The sequence below is a fragment of the Antechinus flavipes genome, chromosome 1 (genome assembly GCF_016432865.1).
Source record: "Antechinus flavipes isolate AdamAnt ecotype Samford, QLD, Australia chromosome 1, AdamAnt_v2, whole genome shotgun sequence".
Taxonomy (NCBI): Eukaryota; Metazoa; Chordata; class Mammalia; order Dasyuromorphia; family Dasyuridae; genus Antechinus; species Antechinus flavipes.
In genome coordinates this window covers 383,976,533-384,002,254 of record NC_067398.1, presented here as the reverse complement: position 1 = coordinate 384,002,254, position 25,722 = coordinate 383,976,533, and positions in this window count along the sequence as shown.

Sequence of the window (25,722 nt, the reverse complement as noted above, 5' to 3'; positions counted from 1 at the left end):
ACTTCCATAATATAGTACAATAAAAAAGAAGATTGCATATGTAACTCAAATCTACTATGCAAAATTGCTATCCCTTTCAAACATACAACAAAAATATTGTGTAAATTTCTTTTTTCCCTTTTTTCTTTCCTTCTCTGCTCCTGTCCTAGAGATGACTTGCTGTTAGACATGAATAGGTATATGTGTATATACACATATATATGTATATATAATATTGTTTATATATTATATATACAGAGAAGAGAGGTTATATATGTATGTATACAAATATATATTCATAGAACAATTTTATTTATACATACACACTACACCAGTCTTTCTTCATATGTCCTTTATAGTTAATTTGGGTATTTATAATATTCAAAATAGCTTATTCATTCAAAGTTGTTCTTCAAACAATATTGCTGTTACTATATGCAATGTTCTCTTGATTCTGCATTTCACTATATTATTTCATGAAAGTCTTTCCATGTTTTTTTTTCCAAAACCCATTGACTTTATCATAGCACAGTAGTATTCCATCACAAACATATACCACACTTGTTCAGCCATTTCCCAGTTGATGGTCCTCCCTGTAATTTCCAGTTCTTTGCCACCATAAAGAGAGTTGCCCTAAATATTTTAGAACGTATAGTTAGGTTCTTTTTCTTTTTCTCTAATCATCTTTGAAAACAGGCCAAGTTGTGGTATTGCTGGAAATATATAATTATTTCTTCCTTCTTTCTAATATATCTTGTGACATTTCTTGCTTAAATGTTGTGGGCAAAGGATCTGGAAGTTACAAATACAGATGTTTCTCTCCTCTTTCTACTCTACCATAACTGTGGGGTCTACATAGACATAGCAATGTTTGTCTAGGTGAGCCTGAAACTCAACCTCCCATTCCTAGCTGCCTCTTTTGCTTTATATTTCTTTCTTTGTACATAGAAAGATGATTAGATGACATTCCCAAGAAGTGGAAATTTACAGTCAGGATAACAACCTCAAGTATCCCAAATGGACATTTCACTGTGGAAGTATTGATTAATATCCAAAGGTGCTTCTTTTTTAAAGAAAAGGATGACCACAGATACTTCCTAAATTTCTGGTAATGCTTACTAATCTAGCAGCTTACATAAAAAGACACAAAACAGATGAGATAATTTGGGGATGAAGGGCCTAGAATCTGAGGAGAATTAATAAAAGATCCATACAGAGAGAATGACATTGTAGATAAACTTTAAAAGAAAGAAACAAGCATTTGTTAATTATATATTAAATGTCAGGTGCTTTACAAATATTATCTCATTTGACTTTTACCACAATCCTGTGAGATGTATGTTATTATTATCCTCATTTTGTAGGAAACTGAAGCAGAAAAAAGTTACATGAGTTTCCTAGGGTCACAATAAGGTTTCTCCAGCTCATTGAATATTTAATTAATGTTAATATTTAATGAACTGAATGAGGGCTATGTTAATTAGTGAAAAAGAAAATACCAAAGCATACACTTGGATCATTTTAAAATTTAGGATGTTCATTGTTATATATTTTGAATCCTCCCTGATAGTCTGCTGGGAATATGATGATGTTCTCTTTTGTTTTGCTTTTGTTTTTCTTTTTTTATTCTGTTTTTTTAAATAAAATATTTTTTCATAAAGAAATAGAGGCATAAAAAATTAGGAAGACAAAATTTTAAAGGAACAAGTGACAAATGGAGGGATATCATACAAGCAAGTATGATCTAATTCCAATCATACTGTTACAATAGATGTAAAATAGAAATGAGGTAATTTGTGAGTGAAAATACTAGTATTTGTGGGGATCAGAAAATGCTTCATTTTGAAAGCAGTACCCAAGAAGAAAGCAAGTATTCTAAAAAGTGAACAGGAAGAGGGAGAACATTCTAAGCATAAGGGATGGTCAATTGGCAGGCACGTGGATAAAAATCTAGTGTCATGAATAAAGAAGAGGAAGAAAGCCAGTTTGGTTCAAAGGTGTTGTATAAAGGGAAGTAATGTGTCATGAAGCCAGAAACAAAAGTTGGCCTCAAGTTGTGAAGAAGCACTAAGCATCTCTCCAATTAATTGGATCTTTATTTTAATGATTGTAGTTTTATAATTGTTCTTAGAAAATTCATATGTAATTTACTGAAGGTTTATTCTACATAGTTGATAGATTATGGTATTGTTGTAAATGAGATTTCTTTTTTATAAAGTGTTCATGATTTTTATTGCCAGCAAATAAGAATGCAAAAATTATGTTGTGGGTTAATCTATATCCAATGACCTTGCTGAATGCATTCATTTTCACAATTATTTTCCACTTTGAACTGACTTTATTCAGTTTTATGTTGACTGCCAATAATGATATTTTGAGCCCTTCATGTCCAATATTTATCTTTCATACACTTTTTCCTTTTTTATATATTCTCTAACAGGGGTCTTCAAATTATGGCCCATGGGCCAGATGTGGCAGCTGAGGATGTTTATCCCTCTCACCCAGGGCTATGAAGTTTCTTTATTTAAAGGCCCACAAAACAAAGTTTTTGTTTTTACTATAGTCCGGCCCTCCAACAGTCTGAGGGATAGTGAACTGGCCCCCTATTTAAAAAGTTTGAGGACCCCTGCAGTATTTCCAATATAGTATTGAGTTGGCTTTAAAAGCCTTTATATAGGGGTTAAGGAGTGTTCTCAGGTTTCACTTTCAAAATCTTTCTCCTGTGTAACATATATACTTGGCCTATTTTCTGGACATTTATATGTCTCATGCTTTTTTCCAAATTTTGTTTATCATCTGCTCCCCAACTTTGCTATGCCTGTGATATCAGAAGTTGGATATAAACTAAATGCAACTGATCTGCCAAGAGGAGTGACTTCATAGAAAAAAGATGAGGGATTCTTGGGAAGTCCACACATTGACTTGGAAAAGAAATGAAAAACTGACAGAAACTGAGAGTGATGAATCCAAGGCAGACATCCTGAAAGACTATCAATTTCTGCCATTCTCATGTTCTAAGAGAAAAAACTTAGATCAAAAGATAGAACATTGGAATCGAAATTAGAGAGATGTGGACTCAAATCTCACCTCCGACAACCAATGAGCGAGTCACTTAACCCCATCTTGACTTCAATTTTCTTATCTATAAAATGGAAATAATACTTGCCATACTTAACCTTACAAAGTTGTTGTGAGACTCCAATACAATAATGTATGCAAACTGCTTTACTACCTTTAAAGACTATACAAGGTATCCAAAAAAAACTTAGGAACAGTTTGAAGTTATTAAAATTTAATAATGCTCTCTTAGGACATCCTGTATAAATATCAAATATTGTGTCCTGAAAACAATCAAACCCCTGACCTAGCAACTTTTCCTCTGCTGAGTGGGACCTCAGTATCCAATCCCTCCTGCAATTGAGAACTGAGTACATCCTTTGACCCAAATCCCTGTTCCAGCAGCCTAGAAGTAACTAAATCCCACAGTGGATAGATCCTTAAAGCCAGGAAGATCTGAGTTTAAAACCCACCTCAGAAACTAGGTGACTCTATGCCAGTTATTTAGCCTCTATATGCCTCAGCTTTCTCAAATATAAAATGGGAATAATATTATTTTCCATGCTATTATGAAGATTGAATGAGATAATATTTGTAAAGTGCTTAACATAATGTTTGCCATATAATAGAAGTTTAATAAATAATTCTACCCTCCATTTTCCCATACCCCTGCTTTAAGAATCAGGCCTTCTCTTATATGAGTTAGAATTTCTCATTTAAAAAAAAAAAGACTATTGAAATATATATATTGTATGTCCCTGATGTATTTACCTCTTATGAAAATCTTTCCCCAAAGTATCATAATGGACAAGGCAAGGGTCAAAAAGAAAGAATGAAAAGTGGAAATTATTGTTTTGCACATAGCCTTACACGAAGCATTTACTTAATAAATGTTTGTTGATTAATTGCCCCTTTATTAATGTGAATCAAATTTTTCTCTATTATATGCTGCATTGGATTTTAGTCAAAATTACAAATTTTAGTTTTAAGGTAGAAAATTTGGTTGACAAAAAAATCTTGCTGTAATTTCTTAGTCTTTTGATGACAAACGAATATTAGATTTCTATCCAAAACATTTTCCAAATTTATTGATACAATATGGAATATTCTAGGGATTTTTTAAATTATCTTTTCTTTTAGCTTCTAGTTTTTCTAACGCTGAGCATGCCTTTGGCATAAACTCTACAGCTCTAATTAAATTATATGCATATACATATGCCTGTGATTCAATTTATTAAATAAACAGTTAAGATATATGATATTTAAATATTAATATTTTATTAGATTTATCATATTTTCACAAGAAGGAATGTCTTCTACTATTATTATATTTCTGTCTGTTTTTCTTATGTTGTCATTTTATTTTATTTATTTGTTGAATTGGTACAAACAAGTGCAAGATTGTATATGTTTGTTATTATGTTAATATATATTAAACATATTGTTATATATTTTATATATTCTATTAGGTAGATTAGATAGATTATAGAGAGATAGATAAATAGATGATAGAAATAGAGAGATGAATAGATGATAGATAGAATAGAAAAATAGGTGATTGATAGGGCCAATATATAGAGTCAAAATTTTTAATCTTCAGCTTTAGTATTTTTATTTTCAATGAATATTCTGGATTAATTTCTTTAATTGTTGACTGATTTAATCTCCTTGCTGTCCAAAGGATTCTCAAAAGTTTTCTCCAACACTATGATTAGAATGTTGATTCTGTGCTGCTCAGTTTTTCTTATAGTCTAATTCTTACAGTCATACATTACTATTGAAAAAATAAATATAGCTACAACTATATGGATGTTGATCAGAAAAGTTGATGTCTCTGCTTTTTAGTATGCCTTCCAGATTTGTCATAGTTTTCTTTCCAAGGAGCAATTGTCTTAATTTTATGGCTGCTGTTGCCACTGCAGTAATCTTTGATCAGCAAGGCTGTGCATTGTCATTTTATTTATTTAATTTATATGCAGAGTACATCATGCAAAATGTTAAACTCTACATTTCAAAAGTCAAAATTGTTGGGAGAAATATCAACATTCTCAGATTTGCAGATAATACCACCATAAAGACAGAAAATGAAGAATTAAGGAACGTTTTGATGAGGGTAAAAGAAGGCAGTGTAAAAGTTGGTTTGAAGCTTAACATTAAAAAAAAAAAAATTGCAACTGGTCATATCACTTCCTGGCAAATAAAGGGAGAAGAAATGGAAATTACATCAGATCTTATATTCTTGGGATTAAAGATGACTGCAGGTGACAACAGCAGTTCTAAATGGTACTTCTTGGCCCACATGCAGGCTTTTCAGGAGAAAAATAAGATGATCTGGTGCTCTCCCCTCTGAGAACTAGCACATTTTGTTCTGATCTATATAGTCAAAGGTTTTAGCATAGCCAATGAAACAGACAGAGATGTTTTTCTGGAACTCTTACTTTCTCTATAATCCAATAAATGCTTCACAATTTGGTCTTTAGTTCTCCTTCCTCTTCAAAAACTAATCTACACTTTTGATAATTCTCAGTTTACATACTGCTGAAGCCTAGCTTGCAGAATCTTAAACATAGTCCTTGTTGGTATTTGAAATGAGCACAATTGTTTGTTGATTTGAACATTGTATGGCATGGCCCTTATTTAGGATTAAATTGATTTTTTTTCCAAATCTGTGGTCATTGCTGAGTTTTCCAAATATGCTGGCATCATTGAGTGCAGTACAATATCATCTTTTGGAATTTTAAATAGCTCAGCTGCAAATCCACACCTCCACTAGTCTTATTATTAGCAATGCTTCCTAAAACCCATTTGGCTTCATTCTCCTGGATGTATGGCTCTAGATCAGTAACCCAACCATCATCGTTATCAATGATGTTGAGATCTTTTTTGTGTAATTCTTCTATATATTCTTGTTATCTCTTAATTTCTTCTACTTCTGGTAAGTCTTTGCCATCTTTGTCTTTTGCCATGCCCATTTCTGCATGACATATTCCTTTGGTAATTCTAATCTAAGGGGTGTTATTTAGGTCATATCTATGTGGTCTGATACTTTTTTTCTGTTTTCTTCAATTTGTGTAAATTTTGGAATAAGAATCTCATGATCTGAGACATAGTTAGCTGCAGGTCTTGCTTTAACTGACCACAGAGATCTTTTCCACATTTGGTTGCAAATCATCATATAACTAATCTTATTTTTATACTGACCATCTAGTAACATCCATGGATTGATGGGAAAAAAAGGATTTGCTATGACTAGCAAGTTATCTTATCTATTAGTCTTTGTGCATTCTAGGCCAAATTTGCCTGTTATTCCAGTGATTTTTTTATTTCCTACTTTAACATTCCAATTTCCTACGTGACCGATATGTGGTGTATTTTGGATGTTTTTTCTAGAAAATCTTGTAAAGCTTCATAGAATTAAGCAACTTTGGCCTCTTTGGCATTGGTGTTTGGTTTTCCTTGAATTCAAACAGATACTCTAATAGCCCAATGCTGCTTTTCTCATGCTTTTATTGACTATGAAGACTACTCCATTTCTTCTGAGGCATTCTTGTCCTCAGATGAGCATATGGATCAATTAAATTCATCAATTCCTATCTATTTAAGTTCACTGACAGCTAATATATCAATTTTAAACTTTCCATCTCCTCTTTGGCCACATCTAGTTTACTTGGTTCATAGATTTTACAATCCAGATTCCTATGCAAAATTGATTCCTGCAGCATCAGACATATCACAGTTGAACTTTCTATGGGGCTTTGGTCTAGTTCCTTCCTTCTTTCTGGAACTGCTTGTAGTTTTCCTTTGCCCTTCGATTTTAATATATTGGACATCTTTCAACCTGAGAGGCTTATCTTCTAATGTGATATCTTTTATCATTTCAATACTTTGCATAGGATTTTCTTGATAAAGATACTGAAGTGATTTACCATTTCCTTCTCTAATGGATCACTTTTTATCAGAACTCTTCACTATGATCTGTCCATCTTGGGTAATACAGTTCTTAGTTTCATTGAACTTATGCAATGCACTCTTCCAGGACAAGACAGTAGTCTAACAAGGATTATTTCATCTCTACCTATATTTTCCCTTTAGTTTCTTTCTTTTGTCTTATTGTTGTTAGTGTTTTCAGAATTATACCAAATAGTGAGGTGAGCCTATATTTATTCACTGCTGTATTCTTGTCTATGGTTCCTTTCAGCATGATCTAAATTCCTTGCTTACCCTATTTTACTTTCTGAATATTTTCACTTGATCAGATAGCATGGTTGCAACTCCTGCTTTTTGGAGTACACTTAATGTATGGTAATTTTTTTCTATCCTCTCAGTTTTATCTTGAGTGTGTCATTTTCTTAACATATGTTTCTTGTAAGTAATAAATTGTAAAGTTTTGTTTTCTTATGCAACGTCACTCTTTTTCATTTTATTGAATTGCTCAGTCTAATAAATTGTTCGTATTTAAAGTCATATATTTTCCTCCTATTGCTTTTTCTACTGTGTTTTTAAGTCATATTTTTTCCTTTTTCTGGTATAAAAATAGTACTGTCTTTCTTCAGTTACTTTAGCTTAATCTTTTTTAAGGTGGTGTATTCCCACTGGCTCTCTTCTTAGCCAAATCCTCTCTTCATATGTTATCCATTTCCCTTTGGAGTTTTTCTTCTTATTTTTTTCTTGCTTTGTTTCCTTCTCAATAAAGTGATAATCCTCTTTCTTCTCTTCAACCTAAACTAATTGTATTCATTAAGGGGTTTTTGTACCCCTCTCCAGATAGTATGTCATTCATTCTCTTTTTGTTTAGTCTAAACTCTCATTCTCTGGTTCACAACCCCTGTAATTATCTAGTCTCACTCTAGTTTCTATATTCTTCAGGGAATCAAAACTTCTAAGTTATCTATTCTAAGCTCTCACTTAAAGGCAGTTTTTCTTACTACCTTATAGAACCTGGACTTACAACTACCTTATAGAACTCCCAAGGGTTCTCCTTTTCCATTGTGCCTCACTTCCAGAACAATGCTAATGCCTATGGGCAATAAAGAGTTCATTGACCCATAGCAGATTTCTATTCACACAGCTCATTTCTTTGATTATGGGCTCACTACTGATTTGTAGTCTCTCTCTAGTTACCTTCTTTTTCCATATGCTTCAAAATTTCCCCTAGGATTTCCAGCTCCCTCCAATCCCGAAGGAAGATTCCAGCACTAAATCTCCCAAACACACCCATTATAAAATCCCTTTAATGTTAACAGAATATCTCTCTTCACGCATAGCAGTATTCATTAGTACAACTCGCTCCCAATGCCAGAACAAGAGCTCCCTTTTTTCCTCTATCTTTTCGAACCTTCTGTCTTCCTTCTCACCCATTTTCCTATACCTTCTTCTATTCAAAAGAATAGAGACAAAAAGAACACTTTTCCTTTATTCAGTTTGATCCAGGGACTTTACACTTTCTCCTCTATGTTCCTATTTCCCTTTCCCTCTTTCACACAGCTTCCCATTCTGTAATATAGTTCTACCACAAAAAAAAGAAAGAAAAAGAAAAAGAAAAAGAGAAAGAAAGAAAAAGAAGAAGAATATTGATTCACCTGTAGACAGGGTATTGCCAGGTACTACTACTATACAATGCTCCAGGTCCAACCCATTACTTTTATCTCCACCAAATTTCTCCCTTCTTTTCTCTCTCCTTGTGTACTTTTAGAAAGAAATCTCTAATGATTTCTCTACTATCACTCTGCAATTAGTGCTCTTGGTAGCTGTATTCACTCACCTCTCTTGCATTTATATAATCTGGCATGTTCAAAAAGCAAAAAATCTTTTCAAGGCTTTTGTTTTCTAAGAATATTTCAAATACTTCTTTATTATTAGCATCCTTCTGTTTTTACATTTTTGTTAAGCACAAATTTGCAAGGTAGAACACTCTAGTTTTCATCCTAAGCTTCATTGCTCTTTGAATACATTATTCCATTCCCTCCTATATTTTCTAGTATAGGCAGAATACCCTTACTATTCAAATTTCTTTTCCTTTATTTTCTCCTTATCTCTTATAGAACTTGTTTCTGAATTTAATTGTTAAATTTAACAACCATGTATCTTAGAAATTGAAGTCTTTATTATTTTATTTTCCTGGGAATTATCTACAAATTATTTCTACTGATATTTCATTTTCTGTATTAAGAAGTTCTGAGCATTTCTCTTGTATTATTTCCTGCTTTATAATCTTCAGTGTTTTTATCTTGAATTCTTCTTGGAGATTAATGATCCTTAAATTACCTCTGCATTAGTCTTCAAGATCAATATGCTTTTCTTGGACAGGAAGCACACTTTCTTTCAATGTTGATGGGTTTTACTTCTGTTTTCTAAATTATCTTTCATTCCTGTGCATTTACATTCTTAATCTATTTTCTCTTTTATTTCCTTAGTGAGACTTTCCATCACAGATTCAAATTTTTCTATTCTATTCATTATTTTTTGTTATGTGAACCATAAATTCTGCTTTCTTGATTCTCTTTTTTTTTCTTTTAAACCATTCAGATATAACATGCTATGGTTCCATGTTCTCTTCAAATTCCACAGAATCCTCTATCTTATCAAGCATTGGATCATCTCCTTTGGTTTTCAGTATTTATTCAGAGTTGAATGTATATAAAATCTTTGCAAAACTTTAATGCACCATGTAAATTTCAATTTATTATTTCGTGACTAGATTAAACATATTGCTATAAGTGAAATTCACTGATTTTATTGAAAATCTATCTTTTCCCTTAAAAATAATGCTTATTTTTTCTGGACAGTTGATAATTGGCTACAGTCCAAGATCCTTTGCCCTTACAATATCATATGCCAGGCCCTTCGAACCTTTCAAGTAGAAGCTACTAGATTCTGGGTAATCCTGATTGTGGCTTCTCAATATTTGAATTGTTTCTTTCTGATTGCTTGTATTATTTTCTCCATTGTCTGATAATTCTGAAATTTAGCTATGATATTCCTTGGAGGTTTCATTTTGGGGTATCTTTCAGGAGGTGATAGATGGATTCTTTCAATTGCTATTTGACTAGTGCTAGCACTTCAGGGCAGTTTTCCTTGATGATTTCTTGAAAGATGTTGTCTTTTTTCACCATGATTTTCGGGCAGTCCAATAACTCTTAGATTGTCTCTCCTGGATCTATTTTCCATGTCAATTGTTTTTCCTATGAGATATTTTACATTTTTCTATTTTTTTTTCTTTTTTTGTTGTTGTTTGGTTTTGTTTGACTGATTTTTGATGTCCTATTGACTTCCATTTGTTCAATTCTAATTTTAGTGAATATTTTCTTTATTTAACTTTCTAAATTCCTTTTGCATTTGGCCAATTGAACTTTTAAATGAATTATTTTGTTCATTAAATTTTTCCCCCATTTCACAAATTCTGTTTTCAAGTTGTTTTCTTTTTCCATTTTGCTAAATCTATGTTTTGAGAAGTTAGATTCTTTTTCCATTTCACCAAATCTATTTTTAAGTCATTTTCTTCAAATAATTTCTATGCTTCCTTTTCCAAACTCTCCTTCAAAGCCCTCATTTCCTTTTCCCATTTTTCTTCTGACTCTTTAAGATCCTTTTTTAATTCTTTCAAGAGAGCCTCATGAGATGGAGACCAACTCATATCACTCTTTAAGGCTTCATCTGGAAATGTTTGGTCTTTAGTGTTCTCAGGGTTTGAGGTTGGTTCTTCTCTGTCTTCATAAAAGCTATCTATGATTAGAACTCTTTGATTTTTTGCCCATTTTTAAAGGTTGAAAGTAGTCTCAGGGCAAAGGGGAGATTGTCCCAAATTTCCTCTATACAGCACCTGCATGCTGCCCTGGGGCTGGGGCTATTGACTTCCTTACTGAAATAGGTGGGCATGGCCAAGTCCCATATTATACTAGAATCCAGTAGCTCATTGTTTTCCTTCTGTAGTTGTATTGGAGGTCTCACAGCTAGCCTGCTGATCTACTGGCTACAGAACCAGAACAGAATAACCAGTGCTGCTGTCTTTTGGCTAAAAGCTTCCCAGTATATTTCCCCCAGTACATAGATGCCACTCTGCCCTAGATCCTTGCATTGTGCTTGCACTGAGTTACTTTCCTGGCCCCTGCTTTATTGAGACATACCTTTCCTGAAGTTCTTCCAAATTATCTTCTGCTAGAAATTTGTAACACTCCAAATATTTGGAGTGGGTTCTGTCATTCCAAAACCAGTTCAGAGGCTTGATCTGGTGTTGATTTGAGGGAAGCCAGGAAGAGTTCAGTTAAAGACCTGTCTACTTTCTGCCATGCTCCAACCCCTCCCACAAAATCTTTTGTAATTTCAATCTTTTTTTCCCCTTATTTCTCCAGTTGTTTATTTTCTGACTCTTTCCACTCTGATGGCAATGTCCCTATGGACTAGATCTTAAAGTGTCTCAGTTTCTCCTCATATTTGGACAAGCTACAGTTAACCAGTCTAAGCTTCTGTCCCAAGTATATTAGCCCCAGGTGAATACTGGGGTCTTTTCCCTATGCTCATTGGAATGAGGCACTGCCCTTCACACTAGCATATATGTATAAACAATGTCCCATCTCAGTATCTAAATCACTCTAATCCTCAGTTCTGTGACCCAGAACTGGCAGTTTAAAGAATTGTCATGCTGATGCTACAGGATTAATTTCTGTAATTTGGGTCTCTGAGGTTCTAGGAAAAAATGAGTCAGAGTGTGGGACTGAGCTCTATTTCAAACCCAGAAACATGTTCTTTTCTTTTCCCTCTGTTCCTCTGATCTCCCACAGATTTCTTTTGGAATACAGAACAATTCCACTGAGGTATTAGATATCTGTTGCAGGTGCAGCAAGTAGCCATAGCATTGAGCCTAGATGTTCATAGCATTGGAAAGAAGGAGGGAAAAAAATAATAAGAAGGAATATCAGGGTATGAGTTTGAATTTTGTTGCAGTCCTGTATGTCTGATCCTTGGGTTTTGTTACAAGCCTGTGTGCTGCGTCCTTAAACTTGAACAGCCAGAAGGTGGTAAGTAGTAGGGGAAGGGGTGCTAAGTAAGCTTAGGGTAAATATGTGCTTATGTTTCTCATTTTTTTATTCTTTTGGATTGGAGACATCATAATCATGGAGACAACAATCACTACTTTAACTTTGGGCACATTTTTTTTTTATTTGGAGAAGTCAAAGTTGTCATAGCAATCTGAGAAAAAATGTCTAGTCTTACACCTTGTTGTCATATGATCCATAAGACACCTTTTTCATCTAAATTCCATGGGTGATCTATTAGATAACTTTTTTACTAGTTAGTTTCAAGAAAACCTTCTCCAAGTATCAAATAAGTACCTGAGTTTTAGGAAGAAAATAGATAGCCTATTGGTCCAGGAAACTTAGCAAAAGATTTATGACCCATGTACCTGAGACTCAGGAGAAGAAGCAAAAGGAGAAAAAGAAAAGTATTTCTAAATCCTGAAATTTTAACTGGGGTCAATCCTGGCTCCAGGGCTTATAGAATGAGTAAGCACTTCCCCACCCACCTACCCAAAGCTCCCAGACAGGTTTTCCCTGAAGACATAATATTAATAATATGATTCATTTGATGAAACCTTAAGTTTTTATGAACCTTTAATAAATTATATTATTTCTATTTGAAACTAACAACTTTTCTACTTCTAGGAAATTTCTAAAGACCTATTTCCTGATTTAAGTTGGTGGTCAAAAACAAGATTATAAAATATTTAGATAACTATTAAATTGTCAATTACAAAATACAATTTGAATGGCAAAGATATCCATCTATAGGAAGGAAAGGGAATAAACATTTTTTAATGCCCTGCCATGTGTCTGACACTGCAGCATATGCTTTTGTTGCTGTCTCAGTTGTTTCCAACTCTTCATACCCAATATGAGGTTTTCTTGAAAAATATACTGGAGTAATTTGCATTTCTATCTTTCAGCTCATTTTACCAATAAGAAAACTGAGGCAAACAAGGTTGAGTGACTTGTCCAAGGTTCTATAAGTAGTAAATATTTAAGGCCAGATTTGAATTCAAATCTTCCTAACTACAGGCCTGTCACTCTCCACTATGCCACCTAACAGCCCATATATATATACTATAGATATATATACATATGTATAATGTATACACATATATGTGCATATGCACAAACACATACATATATATATATCCATATATTCTTACCTTGCTTCAAAACTCAGTTCAGATATCATCTCCTCACTGAGGATGTGCCTAGTTCCCTATCTTACCAGTTGTTAAGATTATTTCCCTCCTAAAGTTACCTTGCATATAGACACATTGTGTGCCTCTTAATCAATTATAAGCAACTTGAGGACATGGATTGTGACTGGATTGGTTGTTGTTCTTGTTCTTGTTTATCCCTAGTGTCAAAGACAGTACTCTGAACAGAAGAGACACTTAATAATTTCTTTAATCAAAATTAATTGAATTGAACATGTCTTGATTTCAGACTTAACAGTTTTTTTTATTGTACCAGTACTTCTCCTCCACATATTACATTTTGATTAATATTACTCAAGTGAACATATATCTCAACTAGGAGACAAATGTATTATTAGTGTAAATTAAGTGAACACAATCTTTTAACAATTGCTTAGACCAAAGTTGACTTCAATTGGGGCACTGCTATCATTTTCCTTCTATTTGTCTTGATAGAGGAGTCTTCCCTCTCAAGTTCTGAAAGGTTATAAAAGTTTTATTTTGAATCTTAACCACTAGCAATAAAATAGGATGATTTTTTTAATCTACCCATAGACTCAGTGGGGCAATGATTTTCAAACTGATTTGTCCTATTATGGTTTTTTGTTTTTTTATACAAGTCTTTGATTTTTCCACAATCCCTCCTGGTACTCATTTATTGTGTTTTAAAAACTTCATCTATGATCATCAAAAATTCTTTCCAGATGGCCAAGAATTTAATATTGATGGATTGTCTATCAATTAGGAAATGGTTGAACAAGTTGTTGCATATAATTGTGATGAAACAGCATTGTACAATAAGAAATGCTGAGCAGGATGCTCTCAGAAAAACCTGGAAAGACTTACCTGAACCAACACAAAGTGAAATGACAAAAACTGGGAGAACATTGTATATACTAAGAATAATATTGTATGATGATCACCTGTGAATGACTTTTAACTATTTTCAGCAGTACAAAGACCCAAACAATTCTGAAAGACTGATGGTAAAAAATGTTATCCATCTCTAGAAAAAAATTGATGGAGTCCAAATGCAGATTGAATATATTTCTTTATTTGGGGGAGGGGAGTTATCTGTGTTTTCTTTTACAACATGTCTAACACGGAAATGTTTTGCATGACTGCACATGTACAACCTATATCAAATTGGTTTCTTTCTCAATGGGAAAAAGAGTGAAAGGGAGAGAGAGAATTTGGAGCTCAAAATTTCTTTAAAACAAGTGTTAAAAATTGCTTTTACAAATAATTAGAGAAAAATAAAATTTTTAATTTTAAAAAAGAAAATCCTTTTCAGAACTAAAGGTATGATATAGTTATTCTACAGCCACTTACCTCTTGAGGAATAAAGTCTGGTCTTTATATATTTGCATTTCTTCTCTTTATACCTTGTATGCCAGATGTTTATTAGAAATGTCTATTTTAAATTAAGGTGCATTTTCTTTTTTTAATTTTTATTAAAGCTTTTTATTTTTTCAAAACATATGTGTGGATAATTCTGCAACATTAGCCCTTGCAAAACCTTGTGTTCTAGTTTTCCCCTTCCCTTTTCCCACCCCCCTCCTCTAGATAGCAAGTAGTCCAATATATATTAAACATGGTAGACATACATGTTAAATCCAATATATGCACACATATTTATACAATGATCTTGCTTAATGAAGAAAATAAAATGCAAACAAACAATATCAAAAAAAAAAAAAAAAAAAAGCTTTTTCTACTTGCAATCTTTTTTTCTGGCCTGAGAAATTTTTATGTGACTCCAAGAATACAAAATAAGCATACAAATCAAACATTTACTGATAATAAAGCATAATTCCATGATGCACAAATTCAGTTGTAGAACCCCATATGCATCCCAAATCATACTTTAAGAAGCTGAGCTTTAGAGGATCATGTTGAAAAGTCAAAAATTGTGATATTATGGTGCCTTAATGCATTTACAAACTATTTAATGATCAAAAAGAATAAACCTTTAAAAATCAAAATTCATGTGAACATTTAGAAACTGAGGTATGATTTTAAAAGACTACCAATTTCATAAGGGAAATATGGTTAATGATTTACTTTTTAAGTTAAAGATGTGTCATAAAGTAAGAGGAGGGAGTGATTTAAACCATTGTAGATACAGGAATCTAGAATCTGAACCTGGGAAGCTGGGGACAATAAAAATCAATACAGACCACTGAAAACACAGTAGGGAATGGAAAAGTTACTCTACTGGAGTCCTTAAAGCTTGAAACAATGAATTTATGGAAGACTTCAACTAACTCATTCTTTGTGGGATTGGTTTCATTAACTAAGAGCTTCATTATCTGCTATTGCCCTTCAGAGCCACCCAGATTTAAAGAGAGGTGAAGCTTTCCATTAAATACCTTTGTCTCTATTGCTCTCTGCTAGGACCTCTGATTTCAGAAAGAAAAGCAAAAGAGAAAACAGACTTTGCACCCATTTTTGTATCATTAAACTTATTAGGATTTTTGTCTTGTTTAGACAAATTAACCTGATCAAAAGATAGGAACAGATAATTTTCAGATGAAAAAAATTAAACCATTTCTAATTATATGAAAAAAAATGCTCTAAAAACTATTAAGACAACTTTAAGTTACTACTTCACATGTCTCATTGGCTTAAATGACAAAAGATAATGATAAATGTTAGAAGAGATGTGGGAAAACTGGGACACTAATACATTGTTGGTAAGGTTGTGAATTGATCCAACCACTGTGGAAAGCAATTTGGAATTATGCCCAAAGTGCTATAAAACTGTGTATACCCTATGATCCAGCAATGTTTCTACTGGGCTTGTATCCAGAAGACATCATAAAAAGGAAGGGAAGGACTCACATGTGTGAAATGTTTGTAGCAGCTCTTTTTGTAGTGGCAAGAAATTGGAAATGTAGTAAATGCCCATTAATTGAGAAATGATTGAATAAATATGAAGGTAACAGAATATTATTATTCTATAGGAAATGATGAATAGGCTGATTTCAGAAAGGCCTGGAAAGACTTGCATGAACTGATGCTAGAACCAAAATAACTTTGTACACAGCAACAACAAGACTGTGTGATGATCAATTGGGATGGACTTGGTTCTTTTCAACAATAAAGTCGTTCCAATAGACTTATGATGGAAAGAGCCATTCACATCCAGAAAGAGAACTATGAAGATTAAATATGGATCAAAACATAGTATTTTCACCTCTTTTTATGGTGGTGTTGTTTGCTTATTTTTATTCTTTCTTGTGTTTTTTTTTCCTCTTTTATCTGATTTTTCTTGTGTAGCATAACAAATATAGAAATATGTTGAGAAAAATTGCACATGTTTAACCTATAGTAAATTGCTTGCTCTCCAGGGGAGAAGGAAGGGGAAAAAATTGGAACACAAAGTTTTGCAAAGGTGAATGTTGAAAACTATCTTTGTATGTAATGTGGAAAAATAAAAAGCTATTATAAAAAAAATTTAAGTCATCCTGAGCTGTGTGTCTGCTCTGTTCTAATTAGATGACCCAGAATCCAAATGAGTGAATAATTGGCTAGATCGGGCGGGTCTGGTGAATAATTGCAAATCTCTAACTTTAAGGGAACTGTAAATTCAAATTAAGAATTATTCAAATTTTCCAAATATCTTGTTAAGGGTAATTATAAATTGGATAAGCTTAGAGAATTTAGTGTTGATAGAAAAATAATAAACAGAGAAGCTGTTTTGTGTGGTGCAAATGTTTCCAAATGGACCAACATGAATTTATACTTAGCAAAGAATGCAGTCCAGAGTTGTGAGTTACCCTAAGCATATTCTTCACTCATGTGTTTCTGACTAGTTCCTCTCAGTATATATTCAATTCTGTCCCATAGAAACTGAGGGCATTGGAGGAATAGTGTGACCCATTTTACATGTGGATTGTGATTTTTTTTATTTTATGCAATCAATTTAATTACAAAATTGCTTAGTAAATGGTTATTTTTAAGATTTAAGAGTGTCATTAATGTGAATGACTAGTTTTGTAAAAGTCATGCACTGTAACAGTATATTAAATTTAAAAAGACTGGTTATATTAGGAGAAATAACCTAGTGGGGGGCTTAAGAATAACATGAACTGATGCTGAGTGAAGTGAGCAAAACCAAAAGAACATTGTATACATAATAATAACAATATTATGTAATGATGAACTATGATTGACTTAGCTGTTCTCAACAATGCAAATGATTCAAGATAATTCCAAAAGACGCATGATGGATAATGCTGTCCAAATTCAGAGAAAGAACTGATGTAGCCTGAATGCAGTTTGAAATATACTTTATTTTTTCTTAGTTTTTTCTCTTTTCTGTTTCTTCTTTCACAACATGACTAAAATAGAAATGTTTTTATTGAACATAAATAATCCATATCGATTTGCTTACCATCTTAGAGAGGAGATGGAGAGAAGGAGAAAAATGGAACTCAATCTTATTTTTAAAATAACATTTAAAAGTGTCTTTACATGTAATTGGAAAAAATAAAATACTATTTAAAAAAAGAAAAAATAAAATACCCATCTGTTCATGTAAAAAATGCTTTGAGTTACTTGTATTATTTCTTTCTCTAAGATAAATAGAACTGGAGTGGGAAGACTCTCAGAGATTATAGCTGATAAAGGGGGAAAGAGGGTGGTGCTGAAGTAAAATGTTCCTCAGAATGCAAACATGAATGTTTTGAAAAGGTAATTTTATTCAGATACATAGAAAGAAGAATGATAAACAATAAATAATGATATAATAATTACAATCAATTAAAAAGTTAGCAATATCAGCCTTGGGAAAATCAGCTACATAACTGACTGTTAGCTATTTTGCTTTTCCCCTCACTGAGCACAACCTGGGAAAAGACAAGTTACTTCCTTTTCTTTCTGGTTCTTTCTCTTTCAAAGGCAACTCTTTCCTTCATTGACTAATTGGTCTGACACCGACTCGGTTGCTGCTTCAATTGCTCCTCTGGTCAATACCCTACTCATGTTTTCAGTGCCCAAGAAGCCTCAGAGGAAAATGCAAGCTGTTTTTCATTATCTCACAAAGCCCCCACACTAAAGAAAAGAAAGTAACTTCATCTCACATATAGGCTTGCTTTTGGAGGTTTTCAAGACACAAGCCCAGACCACGTAGGAGGAAAGGAATCTCCCTACTGACCCTCCAAAGTTTAGAGTGCCATCCTTATACTTTAAAAGGGAGCAAAAAATCAAAAATTAAGGACTAAGGCACAATGATTATCCTTTTAGCATATCTTCAATCGCAAATTAAAAGTATACTCATGGCAGATAGGAACTACTCAGAAAATATCTGTGCCTGATTTGAAGTGAAGGGGAAGGATCCCATTGTCACTCATTATTAAAGGGGTGCTATAATTAGATCATGTTTTATGGCATGTTGAAGAAAAGAAAATTATAGTAACTTGGATTAATCTAGCACTTTGCAGTTTATCAACACTTTCTTGACAACAAATCTGGGAGTTAGGTAGTGGGAATGGTATCCCCCATTTACTCTGAAAGGACAAATAATTGACCTATAGGGATAAAAGACATCTTTTGAAGCTAGAGAACTTCCTACTACTGCCTGGAAAAAAATCTAATCTTATATTCTTAGTCAAGTTTTACAGAGCTGTTTGTTGTTCTAAGAAATAGAAACCAATAATTCTGTAAAATTCAGTACCCAGAACTCCAGCTATGCAAGAAGCAATAGATTTTGTTTCAGGGAAACTCAATATGCAAAATATATAATACAGAATGATTTGGTAGCCATGGAGTGATTTTTCAAGGTCGTTAAAGGATCATTTTTCCTTTCAATTTTTTATGCTAACTTGATGAAATTAAAAAGATTTAAAAGAACAATTTTTTTTTAATCTTAGACTGTGTATATACAGATAAAAGGTATGTATTAATATACACATACATACAAGCACTTACATATAGTAATACTTGAAGGGGCTTCTAGTAGAAAAACCATGGTTCTGCAATCATGGAATCCTGAGTTTAAATTCCATCTGAGGCTCGTTACCCATGTGACTTTAGCTAAGTCACTTAATATCCTATGGCCTCAATTTCCTTGTCTGCTTAATGTAAATATTAGTGTGTATGAAGTGTTCATGCAGCACTAGTACCTTTGGTCTGAGGGCTTGCAAAGTCTTTTTCAGGGTTGCTCATTCACCTTTGGTTTACTTGGCCTCAATTTTCACCTGTGACTCCAGGTTTATTTGCAATAAACCATACCCCCCCCCCCCAGTAAATCTTCGTGGCAGATGGTCTAAACCAGATTGAAAGTAACCAACTAGTCTCAAACCCATCAGTGAGTTAGAAGGTTGTCTCCACTCTCCCCTCATAGAAACAACTTGTTCCAATGGCCATGAAGATGGCTAAGTCTGGTGCTATGGAACATTAACACCTTGATGAGAAAAAGAGCAAATTAAAAACTCCCAATCAAATACCAAACTTGAAATTCTAAAAATAAAAGGAGAGATTAATAAAATTGAAAGTAAAAAACCATACACCACCAACAAAATCCAAGAGCAAGAGATACAAAGAGAAATTCCATTCAAAATAACTGTTGATAGCATAAAATATTTTGGAATCTACCTACCAAAGGAAAGTCAGGAATTATTTGAGCAAAATTACAAAAAAGTTTTCACACAAATAAAGTCAGACTTAAATAATTGGAAAAATATTAAGTGCTCTTGGATAGGCCGAGCGAATATAATAAAGATGACAGTGCTCCCTAAACTAATCTATTTATTTAGCGCTATACCAATCAGACTTCCAAGAAAATATTTTAATGATGTAGAAAAAATAACAACAAAATTCATATGGAACAATAAAAAGTCGAGAATCTCAAGGGAATTAATGAAAAAAAATCAAATGAAGGTGGTCTAGCTGTACCTGATCTAAAATTATATTATAAAGCAGCAATCACCAAAACCATTTGGTATTAGCTAAGAAATAGATTAGTTGATCAGTGGAAAAGGTTAGGTTCACAAGACAGAATAGTCAACTATAGCAATCTAGTGTTTGACAAACCCAAAGATTCTAAATTTTGGGATAAGATTTCATTATTTGATAAAAACTGCTGGGATAACTGGAAATTAGTATGGCAGAAATTAGGCAAGGACCCACACTTAACACCACATACCAAGATAAGTTCAAAATGGATCCATGACCTAGGCTTAAAGAACGAGATTATAAATAAATTAGAGGAACATAGGATAGTTTATCTCTCAGACTTGTGGAGGAGAAAGAAATTTGTGGCCAAAGATGAACTAGAGACCATTATTGATCACAAAATAGAAAATTTTGATTATATCAAATTAAAAAGCCTTTGTACAAACAGAACGAATGCAAACAAGATTAGTAGGGAAGCAACAAACTGGGAAAACATCTTTACAATTAAAGGTTCTGATAAAGGCCTCATTTCCAAAATATATAGAGAACTGACTCAAATTTATAAGAAATCAAGCCATTCTCCAATTGATAAATGGTCAAAGGATATGAACAGACAATTTTCAGATGAAGAAATTGAAACTAGTACCACTCACATGAAAGAGTGTTCCAAATCACTATTGATCAGAGAAATGCAAATTAAGACAACTCTGAGATATCACTACACACCTGTCAGATTGGCTAAGATGACAGGAAAAAATAATGATGAATGTTGGAGGGGATGCGGGAAAATGGGGACACTGATGCATTGTTGGTGGAGTTGTGAACGAATCCAGCCATTCTGGAGAGCAATCTGGAATTATGCCCAAAAAGTTATCAAACTGTGCATACCCTTTGATCCAGCAGTGTTTCTATTGGGCTTATACCCCAAAGAGATACTAAAAAAAAGGAAAGGGACCTGTATGTGCCAAAATGTTTGTAGCAGCCCTGTTTGTAGTGGCTAGAAACTGGAAAATGAATGGATGCCCATCAATTGGAGAATGGCTGGGTAAATTGTGGTATATGAATGTTATGGAATATTATTGCTCTGTAAGGAATGACCAGCAGGATGAATACAGAGAGGCTTGGAGAGACCTACATGGACTGATGCTAAGTGAGATGAGCAGAACCAGGAGATCATTATACACTTCGACAACGATATTGTATGAGGATGTATTCTGATGGAAGTGGATTTCTATGACAAAGAGACTTAACTGAGTTTCAATGGATAAATGATGGACAGAAACAGCTACACCCAAAGAAGGAATACTGGGAAATGAATGTGAACTATTTGCATTTTTGATTTTCTTCCCGAGTTATTTTTACCTTCTGAATCCAATTCTCCCTGTGCAGCGGGAGAACTGTTCGGTTCTGCAAATATGTATTGTATCTAGGATATACTGCAACATATTTAACATATATAGGACTGCTTGCCATCTTGGGGGGGTGGGGTGGAGGGAGGGAGGGGAAAAAACGAAACATAAGCGATTGCAAGGGATAATGTTGTATAAAAATTATCCTGGCATGGATTCTGTCAATACAAAGTTATTATTAAATAAAATAAAATTTAAAAAAAAAAGAAAGTAAAAAACCATTGAGTTAATAAATAAAATTAAAAATTGGTTTTATGAAAAAACCAACAAAATAGATAAGCTTTCAGTAAATTTGATCAGCAAAATGAAAGAGGAAAATCAAATTGTTAGTCTCAAAAATGAAAAGGGAGAATTTCCCATCAATGAAGATGAAATTGGAGCAATAATTAGGAGTTACTTTGCCCAATTTTATGCCAATAAATTTGATAACCTAAGTGAAATGGAGGAATACTTACAAAAATATAGATTGCCCAGATTAACAGAGGAGGAAGTAAAATGCTCCCATTTTAGAAAAAGAAATAGAACAAGCTATTAATCAACTCCCTAAGAAAAAATCCCCAGGACCAGAGGAATTTACATGTGAATTCTACCAAACATTTAAAGAACAATTAATTCCAATGCTATATAAACTATTTGAAAAAATAGGGAATGAAGGACTCCTACCAAATTCCCTTTGTGACACAGATATAGTACTGATACCTAAACCAGATAGAATGAAAACAGAGAAAGAAAATTATAGGCCAATCTCCCTAATGAATATTAATGCAAAAATCTTAAATAAAATATTAGTAAAGAGATTACAGAAAATCATCCCCAAGATAATATACCATGACCAATGAGATGATTCAAACCAGTTCCAATTGTTCAGTAATGAAGAAAGCTACCTATATCCAGAGAGAGGACTATGGGAACTGAATGTGGTCCACAACATAGCATTTTCACTCTTTCTGTTATTGTTTGCTTGCATTTTTGTTTTCCGTCTAAGGTTTTTTTTTTTTCTTTCCAGATCCGACTTTTTCTTGCGCAACAAGATAACTGTATAAATATGTATACATATATTTGATTTAACATATTTAACATGTATTGGACTACCTGTCATCTAGGGAAGGGGATGGAGGGAAAGAGGGAAAATTTTGGAACAGAAGGTTTTGCAAGGGTCAATGTTGAAAAAATTACCCATGCATATGTTTTGTAAATAAAAAGCTATAATAAAAAAAAAAAAAATCTGACCTCAGATACTTCCTAGCTGTGTCATCCTGGACAAGTCACTTCATCAATAATGCTACCTCCTTCCCAAGTTTGTGAGTATCAAATGAAATGATATTTCAAATTAAAACAGTGCCTAGCACATATTTGATGATATGCAAAGAATCTAAAGCTACATTTAAAGGATTATCAAACTGTTGACTCAGTTACACTTCTACTAAGTATGTATACCAAGAAGATCAAAGAAAAGTGGAAATGATCTATATATATGAAAATATTTATAGTAGCTCTTTTTGTGGTAGCAAAGGATTGGAAATCAAGAGAATGTCCATTCATTGAAGAATGGCTGAACAAGTTATGGTGTATGATTATGATGAAATACTGAAATACTATTGTACTTATAAGAAATGATGAACTGGATGATTTCAGAAAAACCTAGGAAGAATTATATGAACTGATGCAAAGTGAAGTGAGCAGAACCAGTAGAATACTGCACACAATAACAGCAGTATTGCAAGGATGATGAATTGTGAAAGATTTAATTACTGTGTTTTTAACCATGACAATTCCAAAATACCCATGATGAAAAATTCTATCCACTTCCAGATAAAGGACTGATAACTCGGTATAAATTGAAATGTATTTTTTACTTTCGTTATTTTTCTTGTTTTTTTTTCTGTATGTTTCCTTTTGCAATATGGCAAATATGGAAATATATTTTGCATGGCTTCACATGTATAATTGATATATTATTTGTCTTTTCAAGAAGTGGGGAGCAACAGAAGGGAGAAAATGTAGAACTCAAAAATTTTAAAAATTAATGTTAAAAAATTACTTGTATTTTGTAAATATTTAATGAAATGATTTAATTATATTTTTTAAAAAGAAAACAAGGGAAGAGTGACTTGGTCAAGGTCACACTAGAGGGAGTGGTCAAGCTGAAACTAAAACCTAGGTTCTCTGATGTCAAATTAGTGCTTTTTCTACAACCCCATTCTGCTATCTTCAAGCCATATTCCTTACTGCAAAAGGAAAGATAAAAATCAAAAGTGAGCCAGACTAGCAAAGAATCATACAAATGTTCCACCCTGAAAGTAGTTGATGAGAAGGGGACTGACATGCCTGTGGGGAGGAAAGTAGAAAGAAGAGACCAATAAAGAAAAAAGGAAATAAAAGCCTCTTGGGATGACACTACATGGAAAAGCAAGAAATAGGATCCCTGTCATGTTAAAATGATTTTGTTGATGACAGTCCCTGAACGCAAGCTGATCTAAGGGAAAGTCATAAACTGGCCAAAAAAAAAAAAAAATAGACTGTATATTATTTCTTCTGAAGGAAGTTTGAACTTGCTGGTGATGATGAAATAATTTCAATGGTCTGGTCATGCACTCAAAAAGTTGTCTCTCTATGACAATTTTCTCAGCCCCAAGAAGTTTGTTTTAAGACAAGACAACTCACAGTTTTAGCCATTTCACTAGTCTAGGCAATATGATATTTTAAGCAATCATCTAGCTAATCAATGTGTTTAAGAAGTCAGTCTGGATTATCTGGGTCTCATCATCTCCATCTTTCCTAAATAATAGAGTTTGAGGATTTTGCTGAAATTAGCTCGTTTTCTTCACCTTCCATTTGATTTTGCCTCTATTCTGGTCCTAGCTGATATGTCCCCTTCAACAAGTTAAATACCCTCCCAATCCCTCAGTTTCCATATAAATTTTTCATAATCATGTAAAATTATGCAAAATACCAAATTTCAATGTAGTATAATAAACTTTTTTTCTTCTTTAGAAAAAAAGTTTTTCAAATATGTCTTAATGGGCTCTTTTCTAAGTTTAGCTCATTTTCTTAGAGGCAGCTAAGTGACACATTAGATAGAACATTGGGCCTAGAGTCGGAAAAACTTGTCTCAGACATTTACTAGCTATATGATATTAGGCAAATCACATAATCTCACCAGGCTCTCAGTTTTCCTAATTGTAAGATGGGGTTAATAATAATTAAAATCCACTTTCCAAGATTATTGTGAGGATTAAATGTGATAATATGTATAAAGCACTTAGCATAAAGCACTTAGCACAGTACCTGTCCTATAATAGGTGCTAAATAAATATTTGCTTGGGTTTTTTTTTTCCTTCCTTCTTTTTTGGCATTTCCAGAATTTGCTACTAAAGCTCTTAACTTCTGAGAAAAAATTTATAAGTTTATAAGCAATACTGCTGTTATTGTGTGCATTTTAGGGCTAAGGATGACGCACTCAAGGAACTTATATTTACTGCTAATGTTTTAAAGAAAATTGATCAAGCCCTTGGAGTGATTCTATGACTTTTTATAATAGTAGTAGGTTTTCTTTTCTGATGTAGATATAATGCTTTCTTTCTTTGGACTAATACATTATAAATAGAGAGGTCCTTGGAAATTTAAAAAAAATTCACAAGAAAGATCATCTTCCACTTCTAGTCTAAAGCAGAATTAAGTGGAGACTAAATTAGTTGGCTACCCCATGGACTACATTTGTCGTGTTAATCTTTCTGAAATAACCAATTTGAATTTTGTTTAGAAAGTGGTACCTCATAATTATGACTGAAATGGATGAAAAATTCAAGAATGCACATGCCCATTTCATCAATGTAATTGTGCCCATTTTAAGGGGAAAAAATCAAGTTATGTAAGTTGATTATTGTCTTAAATAAAACAACTTAAGTGTCTCTTGCTTTAGATGGCAGCTGTTTTTTCCTAATAAGTGTGACTAGAAAGTGGCAAGACTTGGTGATTTTTTTCACAAGCATAACAGCATTTATACAACTAAATGAGTGTTGTGCCCTTCAGAGTGTCTCTTGGGAAGCTAGACATTTATTCCATCCTGCCATTACTCAAAACATATTTGAAACTTTTCTCTGGAAAAAGCCTTCAAAGGCAGCTTACAAGCCAAACAAGAAAATCAGTCTGATT